The sequence below is a fragment of the Durio zibethinus genome, chromosome 13, assembly GCF_047325235.1.
Source record: "Durio zibethinus cultivar Kanyao isolate XHJ-2024 chromosome 13, ASM4732523v1, whole genome shotgun sequence".
NCBI classification, from domain to species: Eukaryota; Viridiplantae; Streptophyta; class Magnoliopsida; order Malvales; family Malvaceae; genus Durio; species Durio zibethinus.
In genome coordinates, this window is record NC_143174.1 from 20,297,823 (window position 1) to 20,324,383 (window position 26,561).

A 26,561-nucleotide genomic window follows, 5' to 3' on the forward strand; every position below is an offset into this window, starting at 1 on the left:
GATCCGTCTTAGGTGTCACTGTAGGGACTTCTGCGGATGGGATTTTTATTCGTAGGGATAATGAGCTTCTTTTGTCCGTTTGCGAGATGATCCCTTGATTATGACGTGATTCGATCACAGCCGTTTATTTCCATAGATCAAGGAGAATTGAGGTACATTACCCCTCCGTGTACTTTCCGTTTCGATGTCAGACGAAATTATCTTCACCAAAATAAGTTTTGAGAATTATTAAATTTACCAAAATTTATAAAATATAATTATGCATTATTTATTTTTAAATTTAATAAATATAATATTAAATATAAAATCATTTTAACTACTTTCATCATTGTTCGTAAAGACTAGTTAATCAGATATTTTTATTTATCATGATTGATTCAAAGGCCAATCGATTTTTTTTATTGGATTGAATTAAATTTTTAAAATTATTTTTTTTATTAACATTGTATTTATTTATTTGTTAATTTAAAATAAAATTATATTTATTTTACAAGCTTAATTTTTAAGATTTTCGATTTTTCCTGGCTTCAGTGGATTCATTAAAAATAATAATTTGATTGAAATGAAAAAAAAAAAAAAGATGAAGATCAAACAAATGGTTAAAATGGTAAACATATGCACAAGCCAACCGCCACTTCTGCTAGTAAATAAATAACTTGAAGACACCAAGCATTGAACTTCACCGTAGATTCTCAAAACAGGTCAAGGAAAATTGCTTGCTTGGCAGACAGAAGCTCCGCCATGGAAATATGAAATATCTACCGCCCAATTCGTAGATTAGAGAAACAGGATTTGAGCTTGCTAAACTGCGCAATGGTATCCGTGACACCGCCTACCTGGCCGATTCTTAATTGCTATGTAGTTCTTCGCTACGCAGGAGAGTTAAAGACACGTGGCTCCATTGCACGAACCCAAATCATCCGTCCATTTGTGCAAGGCTGCCACTGTCTGGAACCGTCTACGTGTCAATAAACTTCTTGATCCACCAAAACCGTATATACCTTAGGATTTCTCGCTAAAATATCGTATCAATATATCCGAAACGTCGAAATTGACCTTTGAAGGTACCGGTAATTTTATTTTTAAGGTCGTTTTACTTTGTGAATTCTTAAATTTCAATAAAAAAAAAAAAGTAAGTTTTGAAAATGTATAAGAGAAATACTGATTCTTGAATTTTATTAATTTATAAAATATAAAATTTTATATTTGGTTTAGAAGATTAGAAGATTATAAGATTATTTAAAAAATATTTTTATTATATTATCTTTAATAATATGTAAATATCTTTTAAAAAATATTTAAATATCTTTTAAGTATGTAAATATCTAAATATCTTTAATAATATGTAAATTATTAAATATCTTTAATAATTTGTTTAAATTTAAGTTTTTTTAAAAATATTTTTTTTACATTTTTAATAGAATAATTTTATAATTTTAATTATTATCTTTACATTAATTATTTTATGAAAAAAAAATTCACAAATCGATTTTTGAAATAAGGTCTATATAAATGTTAGAAAGGGGTGATAAACTTACTCTTGAAATTTTAGGGGAGAGCCCTCAAAATAAAATTTATATATAATAATATTAAGTAAATGTATTTTAAATTTTATATGTAATAATATTATGTAAATGTATTTTGCATTTAATTTTAGTTTTGTTATGAGTAGAAAAATTATTAAGTTCTTTTATTTTAAAAACATGATTTTTATTGAAATTTCAATATTTTAAAAATGAAGTTTCAATATCAATTATGTTTTTTTATTTAAAAAACAATTTTGGTTAAAATTTCAAAAATTTAAACATAAAGTTTCAACATCAATTACATTTTTTATTTTAAAAACATGACATTTTTTAATTTTAATAATTTTAAAAATAAAATTTCAACATTTACTATGTTTTTTATCTTAAAAATATAATTTTTGTTAAAATTTCATAATTTTGTAAATAAAATTTCAATATCCAATGTATTTTTTATCTTAAAAACATGATATTTATTAAAATTTTAAAATTTCAAAAATAAAATCAAAATATCCATTACATTTTTATCTTAAAAATGCGATTTTTCTAAAATTACAGAATTTTGGAAATAAAATTTCAATATCAACTAATTTTTTATCTTAAAAATGTAATTTTTGTTAAAATTTTAAAGGTTTGAAATTATAATCTCTTTCAAATCTCAATACATTTAATATTAAAATAATTTTAATTTCATATAATTTAATATTATCATATTTTTAATTTTAAATAATTTAATATTATTTAAAATATATTAACAATTATTGTATTTTCATTAAATAAATTAAACACTATTATATAAACTAAATACAAATTTATCTTAATAAATAAAAATTCAATACATATAAAAATTAAATTAATTTTATATTTTTTAAATATAAAATTTTTAAGATAGTCATTACTAAATTTAAAATATTTTATGTATGTAAGTTTAAATTTCATTTTATCATATAATTTGTTTATATTAAAAAGTAAAATAAATGCTAAAAATTATTTATTAGGTCAAAAGTCAAATAAATTTTACATTTCATTAAAAATTTTTAAAAAATTAAAAAATTTATAATTTAAGACTAATTTTTTTCTTAATATTATTGAAATATTAAAAAAATCTTTAAAAAAATCATATTACGAATATCAAATATAAAAATTATATTATAAAAAACAAAATTATAAAAAAACTTCTTATTTTTTCGCGGACCAAACGTCGCTTAAAACAGCTTTAAAGCTCCCTTGAACTACGGTTAAAGATCACCTTAACTCACGATATTTTATACCGTTTATTCCGCGATAAGCGACTGCTACCCTCAAAATATCCCCCAAAGGGACCCCAAGCAGTCAGTTTCCAATTCACACAAATACAAACGATAGAATCACCGATGGGTGCTGCAATTTACCACAGCCAGCCAGAAACAGATAAGCACAAATCTCTAATTTCCCCGGGTCCCACTAATATAATACTGAAATCAACGGCCACGATAAGCCCGTTACATAGAATTGTCAAACCGTCACATCTACGTCTATTTTAACCTGTAACAGTAGAAGTAAAGAAGCGGAGGCGGTAGATTTTTAACCAAACCATGGTTATACCGAACAACTACGGGTTCGAAAATGCAGTTTATAACGAAGAGAACCGCTCCTCCTCTGAGAATCAGAGAACGATGTCCAAAAATGATGATCAGAGAATTAATCCGACCAAATCCCACCGTCGAAATCCCCAAGTGGGACCCATTCAATGATCTGATGGCTAACTTTCCCTCCGTTAGCTATAACTGCAATGAGCCCAACAGTCCTTGTCCGGTCGACTACCTCGCGTCCATCCACTGTTGCCTCCCGTCAAACGACTTTGAGACTGACTCGTTGACTGAGGAATCCGACTTACCTGTGGATGCATTCTCATGCGACCATTTTCGGATGTACGAGTTCAAGGTGAGGAGATGCGCTCGTAGCAGGTCACATGACTGGACTGAGTGCCCGTACGCCCACCCGGGTGAGAAGGCTAGAAGAAGAGACCCGAGAAAGCTCCCTTACTCTGGAAATGCTTGCCCTGATTTTCGCAAAGGAAACTGTAAAAAGGGGGATTCCTGCGAGTTTGCTCATGGCGTTTTTGAATGTTGGCTCCACCCTGCTCGCTACCGTACCCAGCCATGCAAAGATGGTACAAGTTGTACAAGAAGGGTTTGTTTTTTTGCTCACACGCCGGAGCAGCTTCGAGTGTTGCCCCAGCGGAGTCCGAGAGGTAGTGGGTCCGGTTCTGGTGATTTGGATTATGTTAGCTCACCCTTACGACACCGTCTAGACTTTGTTTCTTCACCTACTTCTATCCTGGCATCACCTCCAATATCGCCACCTTCAGACTCCCCTCCTATGTCGCCAAGTGGCTCATTTAATCTGGTGAGTCAACTTGCTGCTTCTATGCGTAATTGCAAGCTTGATAAGGCTAAAATAATCGATACTTGTTCCTTGGGCCTGCAAAGGGGATCAAGTTTCGGTTCTCCTAGGTGCTCCGCGCTCCGGCCCGGGTTTTGCAGCTCTCCTTCAACTCCAACTCGTACACTGATTCGGCCTCGCCTTGGTCGGTTCGATCATTGGGAATGTAACGCATTTGAAGAGGAGCCTGCAATGGAGAGAGTGGAGTCTGGGAGAGACCTAAGGGCAAGGATGTACGCAAAGCTGAGTGAGGAAAATTCTCTTGATCGACTTGATCCAGCTGCATCGGGTCCTGATGTTGGGTGGGTATCCGAGTTGGTGATGTGAAGCTGATCCGTTTAGAATGGACTGGATGGTGGGTTCTGGTAACTCGGGATTTATTTGGGGGAATTTGAAAACAACACCGGTGGCCTTCGATTCTTCTGACGTTGTGAATATTGATGATGTTTCTGATTTGGATAATTAGCACTGTGAATAGACGACTGGGAAAGAGAGATCGGAGAAGTCTCTATTTTGTGGTGCTGCTCTTTCTTTCATTTTGTTTTTCGGAAAAAAAAAAGATGATTGTAACTTTTGTATAGACAAGAGGGATTTGCTGTGGCTGCCGAAGAATGGGTAGCGGAGTGTTTCTGATTTTGTCTATTATGAATCGTAATTTCCTTCTCATATTCTTCCTCATTATCTCTGTATTTTCTTGTCATGGCTAAGCAATGTAATATATTTCTTCATTCCGTCTTCTTTTACTCTTTTGCCTGATTCGCTTGATAGGATAATACCAGTGTTAGCATACTAGAGCCGAACAGAATTCTTTTTCTCCAAAAGAAGAAACAAAATTTGATATTCAACTTTTTCCTTTTTTGTAGAGTTTTTATGGTCCCCTGGGGGAAAGTTTAATTCACGGTAGACTTACAGGGAGACCAAAAATCAGCAGTTTTTGGCCAGAAAAACAAAAAAGAAAAGGTGGGAACAAGCTATCTGATCTAAAGGCTCTGGAACTAAAATAGGCAAAGGGCGACTATTATCAAAATTTCTGGTTCTAGTGCCCTCCTCGTCTCATCACACCTGATTATTAGCATCATCCATGTTTTTCCTTGTTTGATGCATACGTTTGTATTATAGTATGTAAAAAAACAAAAAAAAGGATTAGTCTTTACATTATCATTTCAAAGTGGGAAATGGGGAAAACTTATCTTGGGGTGGTTGAATTCTTAAATCTGTAGGTAAATCATCATACTTTCCAATCGTGAGGAACAATCAATTGCGACAAGGAGTCTAAATTATTGATATGATCCGCCACCCTATATAAAGAATTATATCACGTATTTTATCAAGTGATTAGATTTGTGACGTGGACACATTTTGAACCGATGAAACTGGGCCTTAGTCTTATCTATCTGCTGATAATCTTTTTTAGTTTATCTCCTCGGAGCCACTTGTGTTTGTGATTAATTTATTGTTAATAAACTTGATGTGAAAGTTTTGTTGAAGGGACAGGATCTGTTCAAGAAGAAGCACTATCTGCTTGGAGTGTCCTATTAAAAAATCTAGGGGATTGTTTCTGCTTTCCTCCTCTTCCTAGTGACTGGACATAGAGAGTGAAGGATTTGGTTAAAGAGGCCGACAAAGTGGACGATAGTTACAAGATTTGGTCCCTTTTTGGTATGGATACGAGGCTTTAAAAAGTTAGTGGTGCATGGATGGATTCTCTGCTGGCGAGTTGTTCGAAACTACGGTGCTGCTGTTGTTTTTGGCCGTAGGATACTCATCATATTCATAGCCAGATAAGTCTTTGAGTCAGACAGATATCTTGATCCTTTCTTTGCACGATAGTTCCCCAGCGATTTTTTATTTTTGTCGACCGACGATGCATATAAATAATGTCGTTGAAATGAGAATGACCCAATAAAGTCATTTTATGCCTTACCAAAAAAAAAATGTTTTTTACAAGAAAAATTCATGTAGCTAAATTATTTATTCTTTCTTATCAAAATAAAATATATTATATTTAATAATTTAAAATAAATTATTATAAATTATATATTTAAAATAATTTTAACAAATAATTATTGATATAATTTGAATATAAAATTTTTTTCATAAAAAATAATAAATTTTAACCAATTAAAATAATTATTTATTTCATGTGTACCAATTTGTACTTAGCATTGATGAACTACTATGAAATAAATATTCAAACTATACGTCTTGCATAAGTTAAACGGAATATTACAAACGATATAAAAAATAACACATCATAGTTTTTAATTATTTTTTGAATACAAGAAAAATATATATTAATATATTAATCTCATTTATAAAATAAAAAATCATTATTTGGTAATTTCACATTTGAACTTAGTCTCGTTCCTTCTGTGTTTGCAAAGATCCTTGTTCCCAACGCTTAATTTTATCCAAAACCCGAGACCCTCGTGTTTAAAATTGCGTTACCTCAATAAAGGGACAATAGTAGGGGGACCTCCACTCCTTTCCAAGGGACTAAACCTTGTTAATAATTATACCATTCTTTCTCTCCCCCCAATCTAATATCTAATATTATCAATTCGAGAGCCGCACATTCCAGGTTGTCGTATTTGGATAACATTGCTGGTTGTTGCATCGTTGATGTCTATACCTTTGGCTTTTCTTCATTTATTTATTTTTATTATACAATTAAAGTATTTTTCAGACTTTATTTGAATTTATCTTTGTTTTAATTTAAAACATAATTTTTTTTCACATCAGAATTTAGTCTCGAATTACTCTTTACATCGGCTACTTTCTATTTATAATAACCATAATCTATTTCACGTTATTTTCTTCTTTCAAATATTTAAATTCAATTCTTCAGAACAAATAAAAATATTAATTTCACGTTGGGTAAACATTTTATAATTTGATGATGAACCTTTTTTTGGGAAGAATTTTAAGATTTAATATTCGAATTTATACAGAATGAATGGCTTAGAAACACAGTAAATGAAGTAAATTTTGCTCTATTATTGACAATTCAGGTTGTTGATTTTTTCGTTTTTGTATGGGAGTCCTTTAAAGCTCTAGAACTTTATGTACAAGGGCCGGCATTGTCCTCTCTGTGCCTGACAGGTGGTATAGAAGAATGGAAGCTGCCATCAAAAGGCGAGCAGCCCCCATAGCATGGGGGACCCAAGTTTTCTTTTTCATGGGCTATAAATTACGCCCTTTAACGCGGTCCCTTGGTTCTCTGTTCCCGGCCTCTGTCACATCATAAATTATCCATTCAACTGTCCATTTTATATTAAAAAAAAAAATTCTACTATAATAAATGCTTCATTTACTTTTATTTATTTTGGGCCTCATTGGAAGATATATATGAATTTTGAGCTTCTCTAACCAGTTGGAATTGCACATAAATTACTTTAAAATATCGTCTCCTTTTTTAACTCTCTAAAATATTGTTTTCCTCAAAAAAGTTGTGTTGAATGTTTCCAAACCGGAGACAGATTTTGACCAAAACTTGTTAGAGTCTGAATTTAATATTATAAATGTTTAATTTAATTGCCAATTTTATTCTAATCCAAATCTAAACTTTAGATATTAAGATAATTTAAATGCATTTGTCTCCAATTCATCTCTAATAACTTTTTGTTGTGTCTCTAGTAAATATTTTTAAAAATTTAATATGTCACCACCATGCGCCACGGCTAATCACTTACATTAAAAATTTGTTTAAACCCATATTGTGAAGACATTTAAAAATGGGACCTAACAAAAAAATCTCTGAAAAATGGTCCAACAACCTGCATTTTACATGTTCCTTTTTATTTATTGAAGAGTTACATCTTCTCCGATATTGTTGACAAAATAGGATTTCCCTTAGATTTGCAGGCATTGATGCGTAAGGCTTTTCCAAGAGCAAAATTGACCCATCGGGCGCATGGTCTTTCGTTAATTATAAATTCCACCCATAAGTTGGACGTGTCTATCTAAATGTTGAATTTAAAATCTATAATTTACAACTATTAATAAAAGATGTCCTCCACCTCTTAATCTCTAATTTCTTATACTCCTCAGTTATATCTTTAAAAAAATTGAGGGTTAATTTGGATCATAAAAAATTACTTTACTTCATATTCTTTGCCTTTATCTTTCTTTTTTTCTCTTTGTCCTCTTCTATTATACACTGCTTTTCTTCTTTAAATCCGACCATTAGCAATGCCAATATATGAGCCATCTTTGTTGGGATTAAAAGCAAAACTCTCGGGCCAAATGCTGAGTGGAGTTCGATGGTATTACCATCGTGAAGGTAGGTGTCGGAGCCTAGAATCGTAGATGAAGCCAAGATGTTGAAGATACGATGATGGATAGCAATGCTACTAATGTTGTACTTAAAGCCAGTTTCAGTTTTATGTTCTTGACTTTTTCTTATGTCTTGGATTTCTTATATTTTTAGTCGCTAATTAAAGTTAATAATCAGTCTTTTTGTGATTTTGATATTGTTATTTGTGTGCATGTTTATTATTTATTTTATTGTTTTTATTTTTCATGCATTATTGATTATTGGGTTTTAATTATTTATGTACAAGATTATTGAAGAGGAATAAAATTTCGGTGAAAATAAAACCTAGTGCAAAGATTAAAAGAAAAAAAAAAGTTTGCCCTTTCTTGGAAAGCTTTTTTTTTTTAAATTTTTAAAAAAATTTTCAATTAAAGTTTTTTCTTTTTTGGATTTTTGTTAGTTGTTGTAACTTCACTAAAGTCATGTTGTTGCCCGTTTCAACTCAAAATTAAGAGAAAAAATAAATAGAAAAAGTGGTAAGGAAAGTTTTTTTTTTTATTATTATTGTTATAGTTGCATGTTGATTGGTTTTCTTGGAACTACAATTTTTTTTTACTTTTTTCTCACAAATTTTCCTCTTAATTTTATTTGGATATATGTGTTCTTTTGTACTACAGATATTTATGTTTTAAGTTTTATGGTAGCATATGTTAATCTTTTTCTCCTAGTCTTAGATTTAAAAAAAAAAAAACTTGTAGATTTCAATTTAGTAGGAATGTAATAATAGTTACGAATTTTTTTTCATTGATAATTTTTCAAGCAATTTAAAACTTTAAAGCTAAATTGGTGAGAAAGTGTGTTTGGAATAACCTTGATACAACTCTTGGAATAATACAACTCTTGAGTTATTGTTCTATATTTCTCCTCAGAAGTCAAGACTCAACTAGGAAATATATATTACATGTAACCAGTTGCATGGTGATCATATATTAGATAGCTATTTGCAAAGAGTTGCTTTTAACTTGCCTTTTTATTTCATTCATGATGGCAGGGTAAGAATATACAATTATCACAAAGGAAGTCCTCTAACAATTCGTAAATATCATCATGTTATGATATGATGAAGATTCTAAGGTCGAAATTCTTACATTTTATTATTTTCCTTCAAACTATTGATATGATCTCATTCAGTGTAATTGTAGTCCTGACAAGCTATAATTGTGTAATTATGACTCATAGTGTGTCATGCTATTCTTCAATCGCATTAATTCATTAATGTTAGTGATTTTAAACAATTAATTTATTGTATTACAATTTAGAAATAAAGCTTCTACTCTTGCAGTGCAACTCTGTCTCATACTCAATTGATTGCAAGCTGATGGCCTCCGCTTCAAAAGACACAAAAGTTGTGCTATGGAACCATATCCTCCTTAAACTTGAAACAAAAGTAGAATTAACACTACATGAAAATGGTTAAATAGTGATAGTTTTTTAGAGGTGTTTTACTAATAAACACCACTAAGTTTTGTATTTTTAAAAGTTAACAGTGTTTTTATTATAAACACAACTAAAGATTTATACAGTGGCGTTTGTAATATAAAACGCCACTAAAAAGTAAGAATTAGCGACATTTGTAACTCAAAACGTCACTAATCAGTAAAAATTAGCGACATTTATGTACATAAATGCCATAAATAAATTATTAAGAATAATTTAGTGGCATTTATTTACAAAAATGCCATTAAATTTGACCTCAATTTCAACTCGTCGAGCCCTACCCCTACACAAATTCTCTATTTCATTTTCCTGGTTTTTGCTTTATTGTTCCCAAATTGTTTTAAAAATTCAACTCATAATTTACAAGTTTCACAATTTAAAGCTTCTCATTATTTAAAGTTTGTTTCTTTTCTTCTTTCATGATTTCTAGTTTATATTTCATGGTTTCTAGCCCCAACATCTTTTGTGGTATTCTTCAATGGTGAGCGACATCATCTTTCCAAAGTGAGCTTCTTCACCCTATCTATGCAATCTTTTTTAATAGTAGATTCCATAGGGTTTACTACGTGAATATTATTTGTGCTACAAGGTTTGCTATTGATAATTTTTTTCTGCAAAAATGAGTTTGAATGTTTCCACCCATTTATTGCATGATTGAAAATGCAAAGACAACAAATTGAACTGAAGAATTTGATTGTTTCAAGCTTGAATACAATAATGAAATTGTTTCAAGCTTTTTGACTCTTTAAAAATCTTTTAGAATAAATTTTGATTGTTTTTTAATTTATTAGAATGCAATGAACCTGGTTCTTGAATGGGTTAACTAGTGACAAGTCAATCTCTAAAGGAAAATTTATCTTTCATTTTGTAGAACAAAACATTTTAATGAAATTATTTTGTTGATTTGCATATTTTTATTACCATGGCTAATGTTCTAGATATTCACATTTCTTCTGTTATGAAATCTTTCCTTTCTCATTAAGAAAAACTAGAAATGGTCTTAATTGCCTTGATTATGAAACAACAAAACATTTGCATCTTCATGATTGGTTTTTTTAGAGTGTATAACTTTCATAACAGCTTCAAGATTGGGACTATTGATTTAGATAATCTAGAATTCTAGGTTTTTTTATTCATTGAATGGTGATGTTAATCAACACTTCTGTCAAAAACTAAAAGTCAAGTAAAAATTGTGCATTGAGTTAAATTCAGCTATAGTCCCCTTTGTTTATTAATATTTTGTAATTTGTTAGCTGGCTATGACCCAAGAGTCAAGAACTAGCTAAGTCTATTGAACTTTTATCGAGAAGTTCTCTTTTTATGTAAAGGTAAGCTAAGAATTGGTTTGGCTAGCTAATTGACTGTAAATGGCATTATAATTAAATAAACATGAAAATTAAATAACAATAAGATTAATACAGAAATCAAACTCAGATAAATGAACAAACGAACAAAAACTGAAAATTAATTAAGTAGTAAAGCAGTAACATGAAAATAAATCAAACAAAAATTTAAAACACTTGATTCAAGTAACAAGGTGCCTTCTAGGTTAATGCTGAACCTAATAATAATCTTGTACCATCAACCACCAAACAACCATGAAAAGTCAAAGAAACAACAACCTAAAGTAAACATCAAAATCTGGAAACTGGTTCTGGACAGCATTTGATTAAAATTTGGTTTCCACACTCATTTGATAATATTTGATCTCTAAATTTTTTTATACAAGTAACTAACTAATATGTGAACATGCACATAAAATCTCAAGAGCTTTGGACATCATTTAGTACTTGAAATTTATTCAAAACCATAACAAAACAAAATCTAAAATTTCAGCTTGGAAAATAGAACAGCTTGTGAAAAACTCAAAAATAAAACTATGTGAAAAACTAAGAGTAAAAATTGAATGTATATTGAAAAATTACTTATTAAAAATTATATAAAAACCTTAGGTTTATATGCAACTAATTAGGGGTTAAACTAAGAAATTAAATCTTCTTAAAAATTGATCATATGATTGAAGGACTGTCTATCCTAATTTTTTATCCTTAATTCTAAAGATATAAATACTTAATTCTAGAGATACAAAAATGAACATACAGATTACAAGATTATAACTAGCTATAAATAATTATTTTTTCACACTCCCCCTCAAGTTGGTAAATAGGTATTTTTCATTCTCAACTTGAAAATAATCTTTTAAAATGTTGCACTGTCGAGACATTTAGTCAACACATTTGTAAGTTGACCCTTGGTTGATACATAAGGGGTACAAATCAACCCACTGTCTAGTTTTTTCTTTATGAAATATTGATTTACTTCAATGTGTTTTGTTCTGTCATGTTGCACAAGATTATGTGCAATGCTTATTATAGATTTGTTATCACAGTAAAGTCTCATTAGTTTATCTCACTTTATATTAAGCTCTTTTAGGATAATCTTTAACCATAGTAGTTCACAAATTTCTTGAGCCATTACTCTGAACTCTGTTTTAGCACTTGATCTTACTACCACATTCTATTTTTTACTCCTTCAAGTCACAAGATTATCATATAAGAAAGTGTAATAGTTTGAGGTAGATCTTCTATCAGTTACTGAACTTGCATAATAGTATCTGTATATACTTCTAGAACTAGCTTCAAATTTTTTTTGAATAAAATACCTTTCCCAGGATTGACCTTCAAATAGTGTAATACACGATAAACAGCCTATAGGTGCACTTTTTAAGATTATGCATAAATCGACTTATCACACTCATAACATATGCTATATCGAATCTAGTATGTGAGAGATAAATAAATCTTTCAACTAATTTTTGGTACATCTTTCTATTTACAATAACATCTTTATTAGCTTCTTTAATTTTATGATTAGAATCTATCAGGGTATTTATAGGTTTACATGCGAGCTTTATAGTTTTCTTTAGAAAATTTATCATATATTTCTGTTGTGAGATGAAAATATCATACCGTAATGAGCTACTTCAATCTTTCTAGCCTTTTTATCTCAAATTCTCTAGCCAAATACTGTTTTAGAGATTCTCTTTCTTTTTCATCATCTCCAGTTATAATTATATCATCAACATATAGTAATAAAACTGTAACTTTCCTTGAATCAGAGGGCTTGATAAACAATATATGATCTATTTGACTTTGTTTATATCTCATTGCTAGCATTACTTCGGCAAATCTCCTGAACCAGGCTTTAGGAAACTATTTAAGGTCATATAAAGCCTTTTTCAGCTTGCATACTTTGTTTGCTTCGAGATGACCTCCAAATCCAAATGAAACCTTCATATATATTTTTTCTTTCAAATCACCATGTAGAAAAGCATTCTTTACATCAAATTGTTGAAGCTGCCAATTGTAATTTGTAGCCAATGATAACAAAATCCTAATTGTATTTATCTTGGTAACTGGAGAAAAGGTTTCTTTATCATCCACTCAATAGGTTTGAGTTTAGCCTTTAGCCACTAACATGGTTTTATACCTTTTAAGAGTACCATCCGCCTTGTATTTTATAATGAAAACTCATTTACACCCCACTAGATTTTTTTCTTTCGGTAACTCTACTAGTTCTCATGTCTTCTTTTTTCTCTAAGGCCTTCATTTTAATATTTAATATTAAAATTAATATTTTTAATATTAATTACCAGAGATGATGTTGAACATGAAATTTAATATTTTTTTATTGAACAAAACTTGGATGAAAATATCTCCAGTACCCCTGCTCAATGAGTTTATAAAGATGTTGATGAAGATATTTATAAACCATTATGGATCATCTGTGTTTTGTAATTAGAATATTCAAAACACAATGTAATAAATGCTTTTATGTAATTTATGTGGCATTTGCTTTTGTATATTTATTGTGTTGTAAATCATACATAATCTTTTAATTTAATTGAGTCGATACATTTTTTATATATCATTGGTTATGATTTCTTAACTTCTCAATGTCTTTATATATGTTCTTTATACATAGCAAGTTATATTTACAATGTCTTAACTTTTCAATTTTTAACTGATTCTTTTTTATAATGTAGCTAAGCTACAATGCCGAATAATAGATTGAAGGGAGTACATATAAGAGATATTAGTTCAGAACCATTTGTGGCACCTGTTAATCTTGACTATGGATTGAATCCTTTAGAAAAGAATGTGCCTACTATTGGTTCTAGCTCATCATTTTTAATCCTTCAACTGATACTAAATCTGACAATACGAAAAGTTCAGGTTTAGATAGTATCCCGCCAATTAATTCTACTTCTAATTTGAATGCAAGTATTATGAACCCAATATTTAGATTTTGATTATAATCATTTAAGTATTGATAATTTACTAATTGACTTTTTATTTTTTTCAATTGATAACAATAGTCAACAGAAGATCAGAGGTTAGACAACTTTGAAGGAATTGTAGATACTACCTCTAAATAAGCGTATTATAGTATCTGAAAACTCTGATAGGTAACAAATTGGTGAAGGGTGTCAACTATTAGTGGGATTTCTAGGAACGGTTGCCCGTAATGAAATGAAATTGCCTATTCATTACAAAACATGGCATAAAGTTCCAACATAAGTTAAAAACGATGCTTTAAATTTTATTGAGGTATTAGTATAATTAATTACATATAAAAAATATTAATTATTTTAAAGTTGTTTTATTGATTGTAACTTTTTATTTTTGTATTGTTACAATTAAGATTTTTACTTGAAATACCTACTTCATTTGTATCTAAGTCATTAGAAAAAAAATAAAAAGACTATAAGCATAATTTGAAGAAAAGGTATTTTGATCGAAATAGAGGCCATAACCAAAAAGCTACTCATTGTGTGATTAGGTGACAATATGAACAATTGGTTAAATTTTTGTTCTCAAGGAAATAAATGTACTAATTTATAATTTTTCATACTATTTTTAATAATAAAGATGTTTTCTATTTTTAGTTGATAATATTTGTATTTTTTCTTATACGCTTATTTTTTATGACAAGAAAAAGAAAAGATTGGGATTGTTAGCAAAAAGCAACAAAAATATAACCATACGAATGGATCAAAACGCTTTGTAAGAAAGTAAAAAGAAAAAGTAAGTTAAGCACTAAATGAAAAACTTGCACTTTATGTCTATTTGAGACTTTTTTGTATTGTTAAAAGGTAAAAATATAAATTTATAGTTATGTTTTTGTTTTAACAGTTTGGATAGCTTCAATATATAATATTAAACTTGTTTGAATGATTGAACTTAGTTTTCACAATTGATATGTGTGAAAAAGTTACGTTCATGTCCGTTTAGGACTTTTGTGCCGTTAAAAGATAAAATACAAATTTACAGTTATTGTTCTATTTTAGAAGTTTAGATATATTCAATATATGATATTAAACTTGTTCAAATGATTGAACTTAGTTTTCACGATTGATATGTTATGATTTGTGTTTGTTTAAGACTTTTTATGCCGTTAAAAGGCAAAATTGTAAGTTTGTAGTTATTGTTCTATTTTAACAATTTAGATAGCTTCAATACATGATATTAAACTTTTTCAAATGATTAAACTTGATTTTCATAGTTGATATATGTAAAAAAGTTACGATTTATGTCTGTTTAAGACTTTTTATGTTGACAAAAGGCAAAAAAAGATACAAGTTTGTAGTTATATTTCTATTTTAATAATTTAGATAGTTTCAATACATGATATTAAACTTATTTCAATGATTAAACTTGGTTTCTACTATTGATATGAGTGAAAAAAGTTACGATCTATGTCTGTTTTAGACTTTTTATGTTGTTAAAGGGTAAATTTATAGTTATGTAGTTATTATTCTGTTTTAACATTTAGATAGCTTAAATACATAATATTAAACTTGTCTAAATGATTGAACATGATTTTCATGGTTGATATGTGTGAAAAGGTTAAGATTTATGTTTTTTTAAGATTTTTTATGTTGTTGAAAGGTAAAAATGCAAGTTTGTAGTTATTATTTTATTTTAACAGTTAAGATAGCTTCAATACATGATATTAAACTTATCCAAATAATTGAACTTGGTTTTCATGGTTTATATGTGTGAAAAAGTTACCTTTTATATCTGTTTAAAACTTTTTGTGCTGTTAAAAGGAAAAAATACAAGTTTACAGTTATTGTTCTATTTTAACAATTTAGATAGCTTCAATACATTATATTAAACTTAGTTTTCATGATTGATATGTGTGAAAAAATTACGGTTTAGGTCTATTTCAGACTTTTTATCTGTTAAAGGGTAAAATTATAATTATGTAGTTATTATTCTATTTTAACAGTTTAGATAGCTTAAATACACGATATTAAACTTGTTTGAATGATTGCACTTGTTTTTCATTGTTGATACATGTGAAAAAAGTTGTGGTTTATATTTGTTTAGGATCTTTTATGCTGTTGAAAAGTAAAAATACAAGTTTACAGTTATTGTTTTATTTTAACAGTTTAGATAGCTTCAATACATGATATTAAACTTGTCCAAATTATTGAACTCGGTTTCCATGGTATATATGTGTGAAAAAGTTATCGTTTATGCTTGTTTATGACTTTTTATGCCGTTAAAGGGTAAAAAAGTAATTTTGTAGTTGTATTTATGTTTTAATAGTTTATATAGCTTAAATATATGATATTAAACTTGTTTGAATGATGATTTCTACAATTGATATGTATGAAAAAGTTACCGTTTATGTTTGTTTAGAAAATTTTGTTTGTTAAAAGGTAAAAATGTAAATTTATAGTTATTGTTCTATTTTAAAATTTGGATAGCTTCAATATATGATATTAAACTTATCCAAATGATTGATGTTCTTTTCGATGGTTGATATATGTAAAAAAGTTATCATTTGTCTGCTTATGATATCTTGTACTGTTAAAAGGCAAAAATATAATTTTGCTATTATATTCTATTTTAACAATTTAGATAGCTTAAATATATAATATTAAATTTATCCAAATGATTGAATTTGATTTTCACAATTAATATGTGTGAAAAAATTATCGTTTATGTCTGTTTAGTACTTTTTATGCCATTAAAGGGTCAAATATAATTTTGTATATATATTTATGTTTTAACAGTTTAGATAGCTTAAATACATGATATTAAACTTATATGAATGTTTGAACTTACTTGCCACACTTGATATGCATAAATAAGTTATGATTTATATCTGTTTAAGACTTTTTGTAACATCAAAAGGCAAAAAAATAAGTTTACAGTTATTATTATATTTTAACAATTTAGATAGCTCTAGTACATGATATTAAATTTTTTCGAATGTTTGAACTTAATTGACATGTATGATATGCATGAATAAATTACAGTTGATATGTATTTAATAATAATGTGTTTTTATGTAAAAGATTGAGTTGGATGAAACAATTGGACGTGTGAAAGTTTTTGGATTAACTTGCACAAAAAAATATAGATCTTACTTAAATGTTGAAACACAAAAAATTGTAGTAAGTTCTTAGAACGTTTTATAAAAAAAGTAAATATTTACTATTTCAAATATATTATGAATTAATTATTAAACTCGATAACTTTATTTAATTAATTTACAAAAAAAAGTAAAAGAAAAAATGGCTCCTCAGCATCTGACTGTTATGTCAATAGGAAAGAACTAAAAGATCAAATTTTTACAAAAGTTACTGAAAAAGAAAGATTTGGATGGGTCCGAGGCCTTAGATTTGGCCCAACACGATTTAGCTACTATAGACATAACTCGTAGTAATTTACATTCTCAACAAATCAATCTTCGCAAGACATCTCTATACTGAGAGAGAGATTGCAAACTGTGCAATGTTTCTAGCAAATGAAAACAGAAAAAGAAGATAAGCATGCTAGAATGGATTAGGAATGTGCAAGATTTCAATAGTTGCATGATCGATTCAACATACTTATAAATTTTGTACAACAATAATTTTCAGGAACCAATTTAGGTGGTACACCAACTGAGGTATTATATTTAGTAAATATTTATATTTTTTAATATAAAAATAGCTTATTATTAAATGTAAAAACTTATTTTACTTTATTCAGTAGGTTCTTAAGCACACTAGTGATCGTGGTGAAAAAAATCCTTCATCAAATGGTAATACTCTTAATCTAAGCGGTCATTAATTTTATGTATTTTAAAATTTTGATTAATGTACTAAAATAATTTGAATGTTATTGTATTAAACTTAGTATTACATGTATATTGAAACAAATTATGTATTTAGATATTTAAATATTTATAATATTTAGTTTATGAATTTAAAATTTATTTATTTATTTATAATAGTAAATATTGAAAAAAAAAGTAAATTTATTAATTTAACGGTGTTTGTGTCTTAAAACTTTATAAGAAAAAATGATGCTAAATTATAGAAATTAATGGCATTTTGTCAATAAATATTACTAAATTTAGCGACGTTTTTTAATGAGATTTTGAGACACAAATGCCAGTAAATTAGAAAATTTGGCGACATTTTAGGATAAAACGTCTCTATATTCCTCAACGCTTTTAGCGACAAACGTTAGGAACAATTTAGTGGCATTTATAAATGCTGCTAAATGTGAAAAAAAAAAAAAAACACCATTAAAACCTATTCTCTTGTAGTGTAATATTATTACCATATTAGTGCTCGCTTGCAATTGGGGGTTAGTTCTTGGTTCTAATGGTTAGTGTTTTATATGCCTTCCCAAAATCTGTATTAAAAAAGTATTGATCATAAAACTGTTAACATTTTATATAACTTTAATTATATTCAAGTCTATCATTAGTTCTAATTGTGATTGTTTTAAGGGTATACAATCCAATGTATAATAATTGGATTAAAATTGACTTATTGTTTAGGTAATGAATATGAATTTAATTAAGGTTATGCATTTCAAGATTGTAGAGCTGTTGTATAAGATTAGACTTCGTTTTAGAAATAAGCAAAAGAATATGGATTAAAATTTGAAGTCAAGAAACAATATGAAAAAGATGATTGTGATGACTCTAAAGCTATGCATTTTATTTACTTAGCCTACAAATTGATTATGGCAAAACTATTCAAGCCAATTACAATCGGGTAGTTAGCTTTTTTTAGTTTTATTTTAGAGTTTTTCCATCTAATGCTATAAAAGTGTTTGTTTTAATGCCTCTTTGAAATTAATTATATTGTGGAGTTTGATTTGTTAATACGAATAGTGACTTGATTACAAGGCTACCACTAAGCATTAATTAGTTTGTCGCATACATGATTTTCATACCTAAGAAAAGCATGTGGTTTTAAGTTTTAGCGTTTAATTATCTTTTTATTGGCTTTTGTTTATGAAATGATTATTCCCAATTGTTGGAAATGCCTGTTTAAGCCTTATGATAGTTCATGCTCTCATTTATTAAGCATATAACTAATTTTCTTAAGGAAAAATTCTAATTGCCTTTTCAAATTTAAATAAATTAATATTGCTTATGCTTATTGGAGGAACGTCAAGTTCAGCTAACAGTTTACAACCTCTAATAGTATATTTGTTTATTTTGTCTATTATTTTTTATGTATCTATTTCGTTTACTTTATAACTGTATGAACATAAGACTTTTTAGATACTCTATTCTAGGAACAATATCTTTTCGTAATCTATCAATGAAGCTTTGGTTAGTTACTTTAGTTATAAAGTTGTGAAACTTCGTATTTCATGGAGATATGTTTTAACTACTTTGCACCTAATATATTTTGTAAATGTAGCAAAAAAATGAATATAGTGTGTGTTCTTTCGTGTAACTCCTTTTTCCATTTTAATTCTTGACATTACAATACTAATTGATTGTGTTATCTTTAGTTTCTTTAACTTATTATCGATGCTTCAATCATGAACTTCTTATTGCAATTTTTTAAATGAAAAAAAATCATTTTTTGTTCTGTTCTATGTCTATTGGAAATACAAAAAATAAATGTGTTTTATTGTTGATGCAATATCTATACGTTGCATGCAATTAACAAGTAGATAGACTTTTGCTAAAACAAAATATCAATATCAAAAGCAATTTTCAGTGTTATTATTTGTGTTGCCTATTATCTATAATAGATAATGTTATATAACTAGCCAAATACATCAATTTTAGGATTGGTGAGTAGATGTACAACTTCTTAATCATTTGTTTCTTTATCCAACTTAGTATTCTAATGTGTTTTTATTTTTTTCTTTCATGGGTATAAGTGTTTGTTTGCCTTTACTTCAAATTTTGATAAGTGAGCTTGCAAAGTTAATTCATTTCTATATATTTGTCGTTTAAATATATTTGTCTAATTACTATTTATTGTTTTTTGTATGGTTATTGTTCTTTAAAAGTATTATGGTAATTAGAGATATATATATATATATATATATTTTTTGATTTATATATACAACTAGCTTTACACCATTTGTTAATAAGAATTCTTATTTGAAGTTGTTTACCTTAATTTAAGGTATAGTTTTAAGATTATCATTGATTTTAACTTTTGATTAGTTTCAAATTTGTATGTTTTGAGAATTTTCTTTAAATGTGATTATTTAAAGAGAAACCTGAGAAATGCAATCATAATTTTTAACTAATACAATATTTACTTTTCATTTTTTGTTATTTTCACAGAGCTTCAGAGCTATTTCTTAGAGCAACAAAGTATAGTCTAACTATTGATATGTTGTTTGCTGGTTCCATCTTTGCCGAGCTTCTGCATGAAAAGCCTATTTTTCTTGAAAAAGATCAGTTTAATTACTTTATATTCAATTAAATAATAGAATTTTATAGAAAGATAAGTCATAATGGAACGTTGTGATGTCTTGTTGCGATGTCTAATCAAATGGCGCTAGAATATCCAATCCATGTAGAAGACACTACATGGAAATATGTCTTTAACGATTTTTTTTTTATTTTATGTTTAATGACATTTACAAATACAATTAAATGATTCGTGACGTTATCAAAATCACTGCTAAAAATGTTAATTATATTTACGTTAGAAAATATAACAGCATTTTAAGAGAAAATGTCGCTAAATTAAGAAATTTATCTTTTTTTTTTAATTTTTTTTAATAATTACTATTATAATTAAATATTAAAATAAATTAAAATTCATAAATTGAATATTATAAATATTTAAATACATAATTTTTTGTAATATGCATGTAACCACAAAATTTAATACAATAATATTCAAAAGTATTAATACAATAACATTTGCTATGCATGTGACGAATTTTAAGAGCATACATGAATCATGTCCCAACCTGCTTGCATAAACTCCCCAACAGAAATAGAATTATAAGCAGTTGATGCAATATAAATTGTATGAGGCAGGATCTCTTTCCTTTATAACAGCCGTGCTCTTTGCATGGCAAAAACAAATTGTAACTCATGAAAATCTAGAATTACGAATTCCTGCAATAAAATTATAATCTGACTAGAATAGTTACCTACCTATATAAAGTGACAGTGTTGTGACTCATACGAGCAATAATTGCATTGTCATGGAAAGAAGGTTCTACAGCAACTACTTATATTAAAACAGAAATAATATACATATATATATATATATATATATCCATGGCCAATAAACGAATTAAAATATAATGACTCGGAGAGAATTAAAAGACCGTTTATGGTTTACCCATTTTCTTATTCATATTGTAAGACCCAAGGAGACGAACCTGGTTTCAAGAGATTGGAGCTTTTTCAGCCATAAAATATGTTGCTAGTATAGTGACTGCATGCATCCACGCAGCTTTATAAAAATCCAGGTAATTTTCTATGTCTTCGGAGGTGCAATGCAAATTATACAGAAAAATGACGGAACGAATCTACAAATTGAAGAAGTAAAGCAAATATCAAGCCGCACGACCCTAAGTACTACAATATTAATTTAACAAAAGAGGAGAAATATTGGAAGGTGAATTTTCACCATGAGATTGCTGGATGGCGTTTGCCCATTGATTCGTATCTTATGCAATTGTGGAACTTTTTCAGTTTTCGTTTACCCTTTAAACGAACTACAATACAGGAGATATCATCCTTACTGTATCTGTTCAATGCCTCCACGGCCAGCAGTTTAGCTGTTCTCAGCGGGTCCTTGGTCTTTTTTGCAATATCAACTGCTTCAATTTAATTGGAGAGGATTTAACAACCTAGCATAAGGGAACATTTCTAATGCTGACGAGCAGCATGACCACAGAAAATTATAGTTTGCCGCATGCAACATTTGGACGTGATATTCTTACCTTATCAGCATCAGGAAGCTGGTGAAGACGTTGCTTTAGAAGAGGAATCCCAGTCTCGAATAACGGCAACACATGATCTCCAAAATAAAATCTTTCCTATATTATGCGAAAAATTAACAAATAATGATCAAGTCTCCTTACAAGACAGAAAATAGGCAAAGCATCCATAATGGACATAAATATTGTAAGCGATTGATAAACCAATAACACTGACATGGTCCAACCAAACAAAAAATTTCATGATCCTAGGCCTAAACTAAGAAAGAAAGCAAAAGGACAAGACAGTACTTTGATATTGCTTTGGAGGAACAAGTAAAACCATATGAAGAAACAAAAGAATCCTCAACGATCCTAAAACCACTATGCTCGTGAGAAGACTATAAAAGCCAAGGGCAACCCTGTCCCTTAACCACTGAATCATAAATTAATCATGTTTGAAATATAGATCTATTGTGTTATTGCTCTTTAGATCCACATTAAATATAAGACATTGCATGTACAAACATTTATAATGCTTATAAATAAACTTTTGAGAAAAACTACACGGTTAATACATTGAAACACCAAATTCAACAATCTGAATATTTGATCACTAGTAGTATCTGTATCATTGTTTGTTGGCCAAAGGATTTTGTTTTTGGGCCTATCACCTTATATTTGGATGTGATGGGGAAAAATATGCAAGTATCCTTCCCTCACCATTTGCTATTTCTATTAAGTGGAACCAAATTCTAAATGGAGCTACCTTATGCTCCAATATTTTGACACACTTTTCTTCAACCACCCTCTTTTCTTTTCTGTTTTAGAGAAAACTTTTGTGACAAGACCCATCTGGAATCAAAACAACAATGAAAATCGCTTGAACACAAAGCCAAATACAAGAACAGATATTGTACGAAAAATTGCTGCTGCCAGCAAAACCAGTATATGTTCAGAAAAACTAAAAAGTACAATCAGTTAAAAGTGAAAATCTTATTAGCATGTTGGTAAGAAAATCCACCTGCAAAGGGCCAATGGTTACTCATTTTTATGAGCAATCATGCTTCAATACTTCAAATTAAATTCATCAGTATAAACTATTTCAAAAGCATCTGAACCCCCAATTGATTGAAGTTTAACTTCTTGGATGCATCTAAAACTTCCTCTACCTATTTTTGGTGTCCTCATGATTAAGCATTTTTTAGGTGCAATTGTACCGTTGCTTTTATTCAAGTGACATAATCACCAATCAGTTGAGCTTATGTTGAACCAGTGGGAGTGCGTTTTTCCATTGCTGAGGAATGGATGTGGTGGCTCACCACATCCAACATTAGACATTTTATCTTTATTGATATTTTTTATTACAATTTTATCTATGCTTTTATAAGTTTAAGGTTAAAATAATCTTAATAAATTTGGAAAATAATGTTTTAATTTTATCTTAATAAATTTGGAAAATAATCATATTATTATTTTTTCAATTATACCCATAAGTAATTAATATTTTTCTAAAATATCACTTAAAAATCTTAAACTCTAACATAAATAAATAATAAATAAATATATTCATTTAGAATTAAACAAGTGAATAACACTAAATAAATAAAATTAATATGCAAATTAGTAATTAAATATATAATATAGTAAATAAAAAAAGTTGAGAAGTCAATATATATTTCAATTAAAAAATCACTTGATATATTACTATTATTTTAAATAATTTTCAATTATTTATCAATAAATTTTTTATTTGACAAAATTGATTTTAATATTTTTAATTATTTATTAATTTCATAAATATCGAGGTCAAGCAATGTCAAAAAGCTAAGTCTTGTGCCAATTTGTTAAAGGCCAATTAAAATGGTTACCTTGCAAAACCAAAATCTCTTATCTTCAGTTGCAAAGTTGCTCCTTTAGTTGACGGTAGTAAGTTCTGCAAGTTACAACAAATTTATAAGAAATAAATTGATAAACCAAAGATTCAGTCTTCATCACATGACAACTATAGATATTAGATGCCAGTTAAATTTCTAAACAGAGACACTAGATGCAATAAGAGCAAGTACACTACAGAGCCCTACAAAACTAAAATGTTTGATTCTTTTTTAACGATATAAATTCTCAAAGCAAACAACATGGTCTGCACTAGGGGTTCTCATATAAATGATTTGACTTCATAGCCAATAACACAATCTAATTAGAAAATCAACATTTACACGACTAAACTATGATAATCAAGCACCACCACCTGTGGCTTTAATTCCCGGTGAATAAGATGTCATTGCTCGGCATTGAAGCGCTTATCATCTTCTGAAACTCCTCGAAATTAACATTTCCATCACCGTCGGAATCAACGGACGTGATCATCCTGACATAATCATCAGCCGAGCACTTCATCCCCAATCGATTCAAAACCAGATGTAACTCGTTCGACGAAATCAGGCCGTTCTTGTCCTGAGTGTACAAATCAAAAGCGTCGCGTAGCTCCGAGGCGGCGGTGACAGCATCGGAAGATAAGCGGCAGAGGGAGCAGAATTCAGAGAGGTTGATGAAGCCGTCTTTGTCAGTGTCGATGTCTTCCATGACACATTTGAGTTCCCCCTCTGTGTAGGTAGACCCCATTGTTTCCAAGATGTCGCCATTACCGAGATCTTGCCATCCTTGTTGGCGTTGAATTGGTTGAACACTCTTTGAAGTTGGTCCATGTTTTCCTGGGAGACGGAGGACGTTTTCTGGGTGGTGTCCGGTTTATCGTCGATACGAAAGGGGCTGGGTCAATTTCAAAATTTTGTGGATTAATTAATGGCGTAAGTACCAACAAACGCCAATAATTTTCGCAAAATGGAGATGTTTATTTTAAAATGTCGCTAATAATTTATTTTTAAAATTTTAATAATATTTTATAATTATTTTGTGATATTTTATATTTAAACATAGTTAATAATCAAATCAAATTATATTTTATAAATAATAAATTTTTTTGATAATTTAACGTATTTCATTGTATAAATATCGTTAAATTTTAAAGTATAGTGACATTTTCAATTATAGATGCTCCTAAATTTTAAAGTTTAGTGATATTTTTGTTTAAAACACCATTAAATGTTTTTTTAGAGGCATTTAGATAAAAAATACAGTTAAGATTATAAAGACATTGTAATTAGTGACATTTGTTTGAAAACGTCACTAAAAAAACTATTAAATGCATGTTTTCTTGTAATGAGAATTTTAATGGTAATTGATAACTGATATATATATATATATATATTTAATTTGTAAAGTTCTTAACAACTAATTTTAGAACTTAATAGCATTTTCGTGAAAACAACAAAAAACATGTGGAAAGGAAACTTTAAAAAATAAATTTGAGTATTAATATCATCTTTTTTCTTTTATTTATCTACGTGTTTGCCTTCTGTTGTTTTATTTATTAATATTTTTAATTTTGCTATCTGTATCCATTTTTGTATAGTAAAATGCTAACAAGGATTCAAATTTAGTTTTTAATGTTTCCTTATCTAGAATATGAAAACATAATAGTGACTCTATCCATCACTCATTGACAATATAAATAATGTGATAGGTTGTTTTATTTGTTTTTCATTGTTAAACTTTTTGCTTAGATATTTTTTTTATGTTGAATGCTGAATTATAAATAAAGTTACTTATTTTTTTGTGATTTAATGATTATGACAAACAAAGAATCATCAATGAATAAGTTTAATATTTCATCGTCATCATAGACTTCAACTAATGTAAATATTGTCATGAACTTCAATTAATGTAAATATTCAAAATATAAATAATCATAAAATTCTTTTTCTCTTTTATATTGTTTAATATTTAAATTATTAATATATAATTTTATTTTACTTATACAAAGAAACGAACTTAAAGTAGCTTAATTTATAATTATTTTTTTAAAAAAGTATCATCTTTAATTTAATTTAATTAAAAATTAAACATTTATGAATGTACTTAAATCAAGACTCTTTTTATCACATGTGAATTACATGCGCCGTTTATCATTAATTGAGCTAACAGTTCTCAAATTTTATCTTTGAAAAATTCTTCATTCAATTTTTTTTCTGCTGCAAAATTGTTGAAGAAAAAAAGGGCTATGCTACCTTACTAAATTGTCTTGAAAAAAAAAAGAAAGAAAGTTAATATCATTCGTCTGGCTTACGGAGATTTCTCCTTACTTCTGCTAAATTGTAATTTCTGTGTTTTAGGTCTAACAAAAAATAAGCTTGCTCTCACTTCTTCTTTGCTTCTTCAGTTTTATTTAAAACCTTTTCTCATAAAATTTTTTTTTTCCAAATTCTGTTGATTCCGATCTCCTCATTGCCGAAAACCATGCCGACGGGTCTCCAGTAAACTCGTTTTTCATAGTTGCTTCCGAACCTGCACTTGGGTTTGCTTATTTCATTTGAGTAGATTCAACAAATTCTTTTCCCAACATTTCTGAATTCTCAGCTTTAATTTCATGAAAATTTATATCTCTACATTGAAGGATCCACCTAGATGGCTTTAAATACGATAAAAAATTCAAAATAAATGTAACTTTAGAGTAGAGATTTAAATTGCGGTAACGATCACGTTTTTTATCGCATCGCGTTTATCACAGTTACGGATATAACGAAG

At 28.6% G+C, this 26,561-nt stretch overlaps 2 pseudogenes across 2 annotated transcripts; one reads left to right on the forward strand and one right to left on the reverse strand.

Annotated features, from left to right (window-relative positions):
• The first annotated feature begins 2,714 nt into the window (after positions 1-2,714).
• Positions 2,715-4,690, forward strand: LOC111304105 (zinc finger CCCH domain-containing protein 23 pseudogene; annotated as a pseudogene). Its single transcript, XR_016326554.1, has one exon. The product of XR_016326554.1 is annotated as a zinc finger CCCH domain-containing protein 23 pseudogene (transcript).
• A 16,164-nt stretch (positions 4,691-20,854) lies between these two features.
• LOC111304106 (putative calcium-binding protein CML27 pseudogene) lies at positions 20,855-24,734 on the reverse strand (annotated as a pseudogene). The gene is made up of 3 exons (XR_016326879.1): positions 24,166-24,734; positions 23,786-23,850; positions 20,855-22,034 (listed from the first exon to the last, which is right to left on the reverse strand). The product of XR_016326879.1 is annotated as a putative calcium-binding protein CML27 pseudogene (transcript).
• Positions 24,735-26,561: the final 1,827 nt, after the last annotated feature.